The following is a 13,150-nucleotide window of genomic DNA, read 5'->3' on the forward strand; positions in this document are numbered from 1 at the left end:
AGGACTGTTCCTGCTTTTGGTGAAACACAGGGAGGTATTCTTTGTGAAGCTGCAAATCTGGCACAGCAATAACGACTGGGGAATTGGAGAGAAAAGAGAAGGCATACTAACTGCTGTTGCAAGTTTCCCAGAAGTATGACATTATTGGGAAGTAAACTGCTTCTTAAATCAACTGTGTCAATACCACGTCAGTAAGGCACAGACAACAACATGAAGTTTCATGACAGGCCAAATCTAGCCCAAACCCAGTCCGGCAGAGGTTGTCAACCCAGCGCCCCAGCAAGAGCCAGAGGGTCCCATCCTGGGAGCTGCAGACGCTCTCCTGTGGGCTGCAAAGGCCATGGCCGCATCCTGGACAGGACGTAAGCTCTCAGGGATACATGCATGTTCCTGGGGTTATATGAGTGTGACGGGTGTGGCATTAGTCTGACGGTGTCACGGGCATTCCAGTGGTTACGTGTGTGCTCGGAGGGACAGATGCGTGTTCCGGGGGTTATATAAGTGTGACAGGTGTGGCGTTAGGCACACGATTTCATCCCCGCATTCTGGGCTTTACGTGCACTCTGAGGGACACATCCGCATTCCTAGGGTCGGATCTGGACAGCAGCTGTCACGTTACCCTGACGGTGTGATCTCTGTATACAACGGGTGCTAACACCAGCATCACAGATGGAGTGTTATTAGTACTACGGGGGTTATTATCACTGTGGTGGGTGTTCCAGTTGCTTTCCTGAGGCTACATTTCTGTTCCGAGACCGTGGCTTGGCTCCGTGGCCGCCTCGCCTTGGGTGCAGAGAACGAACCTCAAGTGTGCTGGATTCACAGGGGCTTTTGGTTTCTAATTTTCCACAGGAAGGGTCTCTGCCCCTCAGCTGACAAGGCTGAAAAAGGAAGGATTTTATTCACCACGGACGCGAGCTCGAGGTGTCCCAAAGCGAGGGGCGTATCCCAGTATGTGCTGAGGAGAACGCGACTCCCGCTCTCGCAGGACTCAGGCGAGGAGGTAGCACGCGGCCGCCTCAGGGCTCAGAAAAGCCGGGCTCGCGCGCACTCTGCTGGCGGCCAGGGGCACTGCAGCGCCCTAGAGCTCACTGCGCTGTCGGCAGCCCCGTGCCCGCTGCTACCCATCCCGCTGCACCACTTAAAGACAGCATGGAGTGTTTGGCGCTATCGTTCTAGAAATGCAAACTGACACAGAGCCCACTAGCCCGTGAATTTCTAAAAATGCAGAAGGCACAATTAATTGGAAACCATAGGAAATAAAATCAACATGAATGCACATTTTACAACTTATGCAAAAATTTACTCAACATAGTCCTCAGACTTAAAACGCGAAACTGTCAGAGGCCTCTTAACCACAGTGACTTTATTTTAAAAAAAGGTTTTAAAAAAGTTAAATCTGGGCAGGGCGCAGTGGCTCATATCTGTAATCCCAGCACTCTGGAAGGCCAAGGCGGGCAGATCACTTGAGATCAGGAGTTCAAGACTAGCTTGGGCAAATTGTGAGAACCCTATGTCTACAAAAAACACACAAATTAGCTGGCATGGTGGCACGTACCTGTAGTCCCGGCTACCCGGGAGGCTGAGGCGGGAGGATTGCTTGAGCTCAGGAGTTTGAGGCTGCAGTTAGCCCACCATGATCACACCACTCCACTCCAGCCTAGGCAACAGAGTGAGACCCTGCCTCACACACACACACGTTAAATTTGTTGGATTATATATTTAGGGGGTTGAGTACTTTTGGTTATAAAATATTTATGGTTGCGGGAACAAGTTAATAAATAAAGACATAAAACTTATAAAAATGTACCAGGACTTTAAGAACAAAAAAGCATTCTTACTTTAAAAATAAGTTTTACTTTAAAGGTAATAATACACTCATAAATTCTTGTTAAAATCCACAGTAACATAGACAAGTAACAATACTAATAGCCTGTCACAAACTGATCACAAGCCTTTATAAAGGACAACACTATTTATAATAACCTATATAAACAAACATTAAGCCCGGGCGCGGTGGCACATGCCTGTTATCCCAGCACTTTGGGAGGCTGAAGCGGGAAGATCACTTGAGACCAGGAGTTCCAGACCAGCCTGACCAACATGTGAAACCCAGTTTCTACCAAAAATACAAAAAATTAGCCGGATGTGTTGGCACGTGCCTGTAATCCCAGCTACTTGGTAGGCTGAGGCAGGAGAAACCTTGAACCAAGGAAGCAGAGGCTGCAGTGAGCCGAGATCATGCCATTGTGACAGGAGTGAAACTCCGCCTCAAAAAATAATTTTTTTAAAACAGGTGCATTCCTCCTCTTGCTTTCTGAGGACGCCCTGCTATGTAGCTGAGTAGTCGCTAATAAACTACCTTAACTTCACTATACTCTGTGATTCGCCATAAATTCTTTCCAATGTGAGATCCAAAAACCCATTCTTGGGGTCTGGGACAAGATCCCTTTTCCGGTGACAAAACTATACAAATTCTAGAATAAAACACATAAAACTATGTGACCTTGGGTTTGGTCATGAGTTTTAACACATGACACTGTCAGAGGCATTTAACGCCTCCTTTATATGAACTCCAGGGTGGTTTATGTTCCATTGGCTAAGAGAAAGTTTTCTTCCAAAATGTAACATGATTTGAGGTCAAACATTAATATCAAGTAAACTCAAAAGATGGAAAAGATAGCATTAGTTCTGGGAAAACCAGAAGTGTGCCTTTTTTGGAAATAATCATCGGTAGCACAAACTTCAGATTCTGCAAAGGAAATAAAAATGAGTTAACTTACATTTTTCACAAATTAAGATATAAATCAAGATAATGAAATCCAGAAATCCAATCTTACTGCTTTTAATGTTCATTAAAAAAAAAAAGACATCTTTATCAAATAGCCCCAGTAATAGTCACCAAGTCTTTACTACTTAAAAGCAAAATCCACCTATCTCCTGAACAGTATCCACTTTACAAGCCTCATTATACGTACTGGAAACAAGATTCAGAAATAAATATATGCATGTATATATATAAAAATATATTTCAAATAAAAAATACTTTTAGATAGTGGTATTACAATACATTTAGAAATTAATAACGGAAGCAAATTATGGGAGATCATCCACGCCTGTCCCAAAGGTACCGAATTTATAAATCATCTCAGATGCGGTGCAGGACAGGTTGAAAATAGGAACGCAATGAACCCGTGCGGAGCAGCGGGCAGCGCGGTGTCCAGGGCAAGACCCTGCCCGGTCCAGGCCCCTCCGGCCCTGGGCCCGACGACTGCTACGTCTCTGACTCCACGCTAACGCGGAGCCCGAGCGCGCGTCACAACGTGTGGGGCCGGGGAGGCTGCTACCCAGAGGCGGAGTGCGGGATCGCGAGGGTGCCCACCCGCCTCTCGCTCCCGCCGGCACGTACGGACTCGCGTCCCCGCCGGGCGCCGACTAGGCAGCAGCACCGCCCCCGGCACAAGAGGCTCACGCGCCTCTTACCTAACAGGAAGTTGGAAGCAGCGCGCCCCCACGGTGCACTGAACGCACTCAAACAGAACCGGACGCAGACACACGCTTTCAGCCCAGGGGAAACACTGGCAGGGTCGGAAAAGCAAGCAGCGCGTGCGGGAGCTCAGAATGCGCCCTGCCCCGGCCCGAGACCCCGCCCCGGCCCGGTCCCGCCTTTTTGTCTGCCTCACCCCTCCCCGCCCGGCACGTACTGGCCCCGCCCTTCGCGCGGCGTTTTTTGTTGACCCGGAAACGGATTCCCCGGAGCCAAGGTCCGCTCGGGTGAGTGCCCTCCGCTTTTTGTGGCCAAACCCAGCCACGCAGTCCCCTTCCTGCGCCATCCTCCATACCCGGGGTCTGTGGGTCTCCACGGACGTCACAGGCTCGGCAACAGCCCCACTGTCGGCGGGGAGCCCCGCGACGCCCTGAAATGCTCCGAAGCCTGTCGCTCAGCTGCCAGATCTGCGTCTGTGTCCGGTTCCATCACTGAGGTCGCCCCGTCCAGCCCTTCTACCCTAGTTCTCTTCACCGTCCGCCCATCCTATCGCGCGCCGCGTCAGGTCCCCATTCGGCACATGGCTTGTCTCCCGTCGTCCCCACCCTTGCCCCTCTTGGCAGCTCAGGGCAGCCCTGGGATTTGGCAGACGCCAGTCCTCCCTGAGATGCCTCCCCATCCTTCCCTCCGCCAGGCCCTACGTCTCCGCAAACCCCCCGCTTCGGGGTGACCGCTTCAGACAGGAAGCTGAGTCCGGGCCTGGGGTAAGGGACCTGCCCAATCCTGTGACAGCCCGCGTCCTTCTGACAGTCACCTCCCACTAGCGGTGACCTTCCCGGTGCCCCACTGAGAAGTGGGCTCTTCCTTGGCAGGGGCTTCTTCACTGTATCGCTGTGGATGTCGAGGTGGGGCAGGATCGTGAGGAGAAAACAAGAGAAGAGGGAGGTAGGGCCAGTGAGGGACAAAAGGGGAGGGAAATTTAGATGGGAAGTGGATGGGTGTGAGGAATTTGAACAAACACTGAGAATGAAGGAGAGTGACCTGAGCAAGTAGTAGTGGGGTAAATGGAAATAGACAAAACGGCAATCAGCAGAGATGTGGAGGACAGAATACAATGAGGGGGCCCTGACTGTCAGTAGCAGAGGGGGCAACAGAAGCCTAATTCTCAAATTCCTTAGATGATTTTCTGATTTCCAAATTAGTTTCCCTTTTAAATTTCTTGTATCAGGTTCAGTTTATGAGGCCTCAATACTTTTCAGTCTTTTTTTTTTTTTTTTTTTTTTTTTTGAGACGGAGTCTCGCTCTGCCGCCCAGGCTGGAGTGCAGTGGCCGGATCTCAGCTCACTGCAGGCTCCGCCTCCCGGGTTCACGCAATTCTCCTGCCTCAGCCTCCCCAGTAGCTGGGACTACAGGCGCCAACCACCTCGCCCGGCTAGTTTTTTTGTATTTTTTAGTAGAGACGGGGGTTTCACCGTGTCAGCCAGGATGGTCTCGATCTCCTGACCTCGTGATCCGCCCGCCTCGGCCTCCCAAAGTGCTGGGATTACAGGCTTGAGCCACCGCGCCCGGCCACTTTTCAGTCTTAATTATGTATTGAAAATACTTTTTGTTTGGTAAATACTTTTACATTAATTCAGTGTGCACTTTGTAAGAATATTGATGATTTGAGTTAGTTTAGTTTTCAACATCTTCCTCTATTCCTTTATATGATCTCTGTATTTAATGACTGTAGGATAAAATTTCCAACTAAGTATAAATATCAAGTTTTCTTTGTGCTGTTTTCTGAAATTATTGAAGGATGGGCTGAATTGTCCTAGAACTTTGTTTCAACAGATTCCATGTGTTCATAATGAATAAATTGCTCAAAGATATTTCGAAAGCTCACCTTTTATGTTTTTTATTGCCAATAATTACATCTTTTTAATTTTTATATTTTTGGATGACTTAATGTGATGTTCTGGAAAAGACAAATGCTTTTAGTCAATATGATTAAAACCGTGAAAGACAAATTGCTGTTACTTAAGAGTGTGAAATTTGATCTCAAATCTTTAGGGGGCAGGGATGTTAAGGGAAAACTGCCACTGTCGCATCCAGATCATGTCATTCCTGTTAAGCTGGTGCCGGTTACTGTCTACTGGCTTCTGTTCACCTTTCCACCTGCCCCAAGACATACACATAGTGACATAAGGCAGTGGATAGGGAAAGAGCTAGACTTTTTAAAGTAAGCACAGAACAAAGGTGTCTTTCTAATGAGGAGGAGCTGTTGGTTCCGGGAAGGAAGCTTGGAGGAGAAGGGGCAATAAGATTTGGGTATTCAGGATCCAGAAGTGAGAGAGAGCTTGGGAAGCTCAGGAACCGGAGAAAGAAAAAGCATTGCCCATTCTCACCCATGACCCTGTGCTCAGCAGGTACTAGCAGATACTTCAGGCTCTGTGACTAAAAGGGATCAGACCAGTTCATATACCCACAGCTGCCATGTAAGGATGTGTGTGGACTTTACTAGGGAAGAAGGGTGTTATGAAGGAAGGGGCAGAAAAACTCACCTGTTGGTCTCCAGGTAGAAGTTTATTGTCCCGAATTCCTGGAGGTTCAGTGAAAAGCAGAAGATTGTCTTTTTCACATGTTGAGTTATGCCCCCATATATGTGGTTGTGGTAAAGAAAGAGGGTATGTCGATGGGAAGTCCTGAAATGCATGTTCCTAACATTCAGCAGGGACTTCTCAAGACACATCTTGCCTTAGAAAGAAGCTCAGAGAAGAAAAATGGAGAACAATTAGATAAGACATTTTCACTGGAAAAAGTCATATTATTCACTGATTGTTTTGTCATCTCCCTCCTTAAATGTTGTTTTTAGGATTTCGTAATATCTGACCCTGCCTAACACATTTCCTAACTCATTCATAGCCTTCCCTTAACTTCATCCCATCTTCACAGTATCACACTGTGACCCAGTGATTTCTAACTTGTGAAGTTCCATTCGGGGGATCATATGGGAAGGCCTTCACACCCAGACATGGTGTGGAAGTGGGCCACATAATGTCAGTGAGGCAAGTATGGATCGTTTAGGGATGATGCACTGTCAGATCTTGTTGACCATGATTAGAAACACTGTGCATATTAGTAGTGAATTAATGTTGGGAATACCTGACAAATCCTGGAAAAGAAGATTAATGAGAGGAAATTTGTTCTGCCCAATTGTATAATGCATTTGAAGCTTAAAACAATGAATCCGTATTGATCTAGCCTCAAAATATTAATGATTTGGATTAGAAGGAAGACTTTAGAAAATGATAGCTATGACAAATTAAAGTAGCATTTCATCCACACGATGGAGTTTGTTTATTCAGTAATTGCTTTAAGAATGGAATCAACGTAAGTGTCTAACAGGAGGGTATTTTAGAAATTGTTCACAGCACGTCTGTTCCAAGGAGACCTTGATGTTCATAGATTTGTAAAGAATGCTGCTTACTAGCACACTGACTTATCTGCAAATGTCTGAGGGTTCCTCCACTTGGGTAACTTGGGGGTTTGATCGCAGAGTAAATAAATGGTACATTTTATATTGTAATATAGCAAGATGCAGCCCACAAACTGTAGATACTCTTAACTACCACATAAAGTTCATCTACTGCTTTAACCAGAACTTGATACTGTATGTATGTTTTTTGTAGATTTGGATAAAATGACAATTCATTATTATTTCCAGTTCACAAAGTAATTGTGAGGCTGAATACATTTTATTTTATAGATGTATGTGTAAAATGAATTTTTCTGCGTGACTCATTTTTGATGTATTTTAGATGATATTTTATATTTTGTAGTTTAATTGTATGTACACACACACAAATACACACTTAGGGGTCTTATTATGTTTCTGTAGCGAAACCAAAATCCTTCCTTCATGCCGTTTGACTTTATGTTTTCCTCAGGAAGGCAGGACCTATTTTATATGATAAAATATTATGTTTTATTGAGTCCACTTATGATATTGTTTAATATTATGAATATTTACATGACTTATTTTAAATTTCCAACTAACATAGATTTACATGAAATTTGACATCTTTATTTTTTTCTTTTCACAACTATTTTGACTATATCCTCACCAAAAATCAAAATTTAGACAAAATTGGCTTTTAGACTAATTCTCCTTTTTTACATGTGAAAGACTACATGTGACTTTTAAGTCTAGGTTGCCCTGAGTCTGCAGTCACCGGGGTTTTATGTCACTGTGTCCTCCAATCTAATAATATTATTTTCAGGCTATATTCATGTCATTTCAATGTCCTCATTAAGTTTTAAAATTTCTTTACATGGGCCTACAAATTTATTTCAAATGTTCCTCATAATATTTTGCTATTGTAAATAGAGACTGATTTTGTGTGTTTGCTTTGTTTAAAGATTAATGTTACTAAACAGGAAATACTGATTTCAGCTTATTCAGAATAGTTTTGCCCACTTTTTAAATGTTCTTATTAGTATTGATAATTAGAATGGATTCTACTTTTTCAAGTTTACAGTCACATCATCTGAGAATAACTACAGTTTCATGTCTTTGACTCCATTTTTGTAGTCCCTCTCCTTTTCCGTCTTGTTTTGGTCCCACCTCAGGCATCATGTGCAGTGGTGAATGGCATCAGCCCCAGCCAGCCTCCTTATTCCAGCCTTACCTTAAGTGGAAATGGTTCTTTTGTTAACTCTTCAATATATAGTTTAGATTTTATTGATTAAGAATAATTAGTCCTCACAATTCGATATGATTTTTAAAGATTTTAAATTATTTTTAAAGATTTAAATTATTTGAAAGTGTTTTTTCAAACATCAGTTGATGTGATTGTTTTTAATCTTTAAAATTAATATGTGAAAGTAATACGTTTTCTAGTATGGAATTATCCTTTTATTATTTTAATTAACTCCACTTTACAATGCTCTGGTATTATTTAACCATACCAGTGATGGCCAGGTGACCAAAATAAATAGCCAAATGGCTAAAAGTGTATTAATGATTTTTGCAAATATAATTAATGAAAATTGTTGGTTAAAATTCTAGTTATTGTTGCATTTATGTTCATTTTGATTAGCATAATAAACTAATGAGGACAGGCTTATTTTTCTCCTTCAAAAGCATTTACATTACAAAGGAGGTAGAAGTGATTTGACATGAACTCTGATGTATAACTTAAACATTAAAATTAGCTAATCAGATTTTTTTCTGCTGATTACTGAGGGAAAGTTTTAACTCTATTTTCATGGAAATTAATCAATGTATCATGTATTCATGTTAGAATACAATTGTTCTGATTTCTTAGATTTTGAATTACTACTTTTAAATAAATACAGTCTCTTTTATTTACCTGTGTTTTTTTCTTTCCACCATGAGTCTTTTTGGTTTCATGATCTTGCTCTCAAAACTTTAAAATTATTGATTTCTGTCAAATCTGTTCATTCATTACATTATTTTATTATTTATTAAATTCTTTTAACTTTTTAACTTTTATTATTATGTACTGCATTTGTAACAATTTGGAAAGTCAAGTAACTACTGTTTTATTTTTCTTTATCTTGGTTTATGAGTGTTTTTAAAGTTTTACTTTCCTTGAAGATCACAGCTGTAGCCCCAATTCTATGGTTCTGGCTACTTTTATTTATCAGACTTACTAATATCATGAATGTAATTGGAATACTCCTTTGATTTTACTGGTGACATATACCCACTAGTGTACTGAGATGGGGAAAAAAAGTCTTTACAACTCAGATAAATATAGAGTTGATATTTATTATTTATGTAAGTGTGATCTTGTTATTAAATTCCTCTATCATATTTATGGAATTAGCAATTTCTCTTTGAATCCAGACGTTTCTAGTCATGTGTATTTCCAACATATGTTTTTAGCCACATACACTTTTTTGAATATCATATTTGGTGTTTAATTTTTGCTAGGATTATAGGCTGGACTCCAGATCCAAACTCGACATGTAGCAGACCCACTAAAAACATACATTAAGCCCCTAGCACTGTTTTAATCTCCGTGGCCTGGCTGAGCTTCTGCCATCTGTCCTCCTAGGCACTGTGAGGTCTGGACATCTCATTTGGCATAACTCAGCAGTGGCCATTGGTGGATCTCATCCTTAGTACTACTCCCTGCTGGCAAGGGTGGCCCAGGCCCACATAAGCCATTGCTGGGCTCCTTGGAGGACTTAGAGAATCCTGAGATTGCCCATGAGGATGGGCATGCCTCACAGTCTAGCACCCATCTTTACTGATGCCTGTAGAGATTTAGAAGCTCACAGGGGTCTTTGATGTCTTTCTTATGCCTCCATTGTCTGCAGTGTGACTCCCATACTCCTAAGCCAAGGTAGAGAATTTTGAGGAGGCTTGTATGGAGGTTTATGGTGACCCCCATGGTTCTGTGAGACTGGTAGAAGGCACAGACCCCTTAGACTTCTCCCCCAGAGGAATATGTGAGACTAGTGGAGGAAAGGAGAGTAATGAAGTATGCATTTAGCATCCCAGGCTATCATTGCACAGCTCTAAGGAGAAATACAGGGTGTCTTATGGCAACTGGCACAGCTCTGTGAGACTGGGAGATATTGAACAACCTTGAAAAATCAAGGAGATGTGACCCTACTGAAGGAACAAAATAAATCTACAATAATTGACCATAAAGAAATACAGGTTTTTGGCTGGGTGCAGTGGCTCACACTTGTAATCAAAGCACTTTGGGAGGACGAGGTAGGCAGATCACTTGAGGCCAGGAGTTCAAAATCAGCTTTGCCAACATGGTGAAACCCCAGCTCCACTAAAAATACAAGAAAAAAAAATTAGCTGGGCATGGTGATGGGCACCTGTAATCCCAGCTACTCAGGAGGCTGAAGCAGGAGAATTGCTTGAACCCAGGAGATGGAGGTTGCAGAGAGCTGGTATTGTGCTATTGCACTACAGCCTGGACAACAAGAGTGAAACTCCGCTAAAAAAAAAAAAAAAAAAGAAAGAAAAGAAAAAGAAATGGAGGTTTCTGAATTTCCTGATAAGAATTAAAGATAAATTGCCTTAAAGGAGCTCAATGAGCTGTGAGACAACACTGATAGACAAGTAAAATCTGGAAAAGAATACATGAACAACATGAGTATATCAACAAAGAGAAACCATAATAAAAGAAATGTAGATTCTGGGGCTGAAGAACACAGTAACTGAACTAGATCAATACAGGGTTTCAAGAGCTGACTTGATCAAGCAGAAGGAATAACCAGTGAACTCAAAGACCGGTTATTTGAAATTATTCAATCAGAAGAGCAAAAAGAAAAAGAATCTTTTAAAAAGTGAAGAACCTCTGTCTGACTTTGCTAAAAATTGGAGGTTCCTAAGAACTCCTTCCCCGCCACCCCCCGCAAGGCAGACTCTTGCTCTGTCACCCAGACTGGAGTGCAGTGGTGTGATCTCGGCTCGCTGCACCCTCCACCTCCCAGTTTCAAGCGATTCTTGTACCTCAGCTTCCCAAATAGCTGGATTACAGGTGCCTGCCACCACGCCCAGCTAACTTTTATATTTTTAGTAGAGAGGGGGTTTCACCATATTGGCCAGGCTGGTTTTGAACTTCTGACCTCAGGTGATCCTCCCGCCTTGGCCTCCCAAAGTGCTGGGATTACAGGCATGAGCCACCATGCCCGACAAGAACTCCTTTTTATGTTAGATTTGCTAGGGTTTAGCAGCTCACAGAACCCAGGAAAACAGTTTGCTTAGCTGATTTATTACAAAGGACATTTTAAATATTACAAATGAACAGCCAGCTAAAGAGTTACATACAGCAAGTTTTGGATGGGTCTTAGTTTTAGAAGGTCTGTCTCCAAGCAGTTGGCATGTACCATTCTTTCAGCATGTGGATGGCTCTTCACTCATGCAGAAGCTCTTTGAATCCCACCATTCAGGGATTTTTACAAAGTGTTCATCTAGTAGGCATAATTGTTGTCAACTCGATCTCCAGCCTCTGCCCTTTACCAGAGGATAAATCATTAAAAAATTGATCCCTTTTGAGGTAGAAGGATCTCGTCCTCATGCTCCTCAGTTCCTTCCAGAATCAGCTTCCAGTTCAGCTGCAGAACAGGTTCTGGTGGTGGCTGGAGTAGCCCAGGCAGGTGCCGTCGGGTCTGAGTTCACACTGGTGCCCGTGTGGTCTCCAGTTACGGTGTGGGCCGTGGGGTCTGACTTCACACCGTTGCCCATGTGGTCTCCAGTTACAGTGCTGGCCATGGAGTCTGAGTTCACACTGGTGCCTGCTTGGTCCTCAGTTACAGTGCTGGCCATTTGTGCGTTTCTGGGAAGTTAGAAGGAGGATCATTTCATCACCTCTCTGTCCTCCCACACCTGATCTATGCTGGGCCACCGTGAATTCTTCCTTTTAACTGTTTCTCTCATCACGGCAACGCTGGTGTTCTGTGGTCAATGTTTGCCATTTCTGAAAACGGATTCTGTGTTTCTTTATATAATCACCTGGTCTCTTTTACGAATTTCGCTTTTCTTTAAGAAAATCATCGTGCTTTTATCTCTTCAATGTCAACTCTGTTCCCTGACACAGGCTCTTACCAGCTCGAAAATTAAAAGTAATCTTTGATTATACTTAATACTTTCTAAAGTTTTCAAAAGTTTATCAGCACGTGGGTTACTGAACATTGACTGTTTATTTAATGGAAAATTACATTCTAAGTAGAGTATTAGAGTGAAAATGATCTTTTGATTTAATTAAAATATTCAGGTAAAAATATTAAAATGCCTTCGCCAAACTTCATGCCAGTGTATCGTGAAAACATTAAGCTGCTCTCTGCTCCCGGGAATACATGAGTAGAGTATGTGTTTGAAAGCGTCATTCCAGTCTTAAGTTTTAGGTATTCTTAAAGGGGTTGGCTGGAGAAGTGACATTTAGCATTGAGTGAACGTTTGACAAAGATTTGTCTCGATATAAAAATAGTTAAAAACAATGTTTAGTGTTTCCTGTCAGGGTTCACCCATTAAAGAATGGTCTTGTAAAAAACTCATCGAGAGTGTCGGCGCCCAGAGGTGCTACCTTGCCCACAGTTGTGTCATCTGCTGTCACCAGGCGACACGCCCAGCGTTTAGCTGCACGTCAGATGTGGCCACGGGGCCACAGGACATCCCTGCGGACGGATGTTTTTATGCAGATTAATGAGGATGGAGACCGCTGCAGAACTGTAAGCCCCCAGGGGCTGACGGAAGCCTGGGAATACCCGAGACACCAGAGTCGCTGCTGCCCTGGGTGGAAGGAAACCTGCCCTGGAAGATGGGAAATGCAATAAGGAGAAAGTACCAAGGTACATGATGCTGTGAAAATGGAGATGTTTTAATTAAATTAACAATTAAAATCATTTTAATTATGTGAATTATTTGAACTCATGTTAGTTCTTTTTAGGAAATTAATACTTAAAGCAAGTTTGTTTTCTGAATTGTTTGAATTAATTGAGTCAGCACAAGAGTTAGCATTGATATCTGACCCTCTTCCAGGGTTGGGGCAGAGGAGATGGGGGCAGAGGAGACGGGCCTCCCACCCGCTTTCCCCTGGAGCTCAGCCAGAAATTCCCATTGAGGAGCCCTCAGCTCCCCGAGAGCCAGGAGCTCTTGCGGAGAAGCCGCTGTCGGCATGCCACCCGCTT

At 43.2% G+C, this 13,150-nt stretch overlaps 1 long non-coding RNA gene across 1 annotated transcript; it reads left to right on the top strand.

Annotated features, from left to right (window-relative positions):
• The first annotated feature begins 3,742 nt into the window (after positions 1-3,742).
• Positions 3,743-12,880, top strand: LOC139361632 (uncharacterized). The gene is made up of 2 exons (XR_011619218.1): positions 3,743-3,774; positions 12,580-12,880. It is a non-coding gene; the product is annotated as an uncharacterized lncRNA (long non-coding RNA).
• Positions 12,881-13,150: the final 270 nt, after the last annotated feature.

Source organism: Macaca nemestrina, unplaced genomic scaffold (assembly GCF_043159975.1).
Source record: "Macaca nemestrina isolate mMacNem1 unplaced genomic scaffold, mMacNem.hap1 Scaffold_78, whole genome shotgun sequence".
Taxonomy (NCBI): Eukaryota; Metazoa; Chordata; class Mammalia; order Primates; family Cercopithecidae; genus Macaca; species Macaca nemestrina.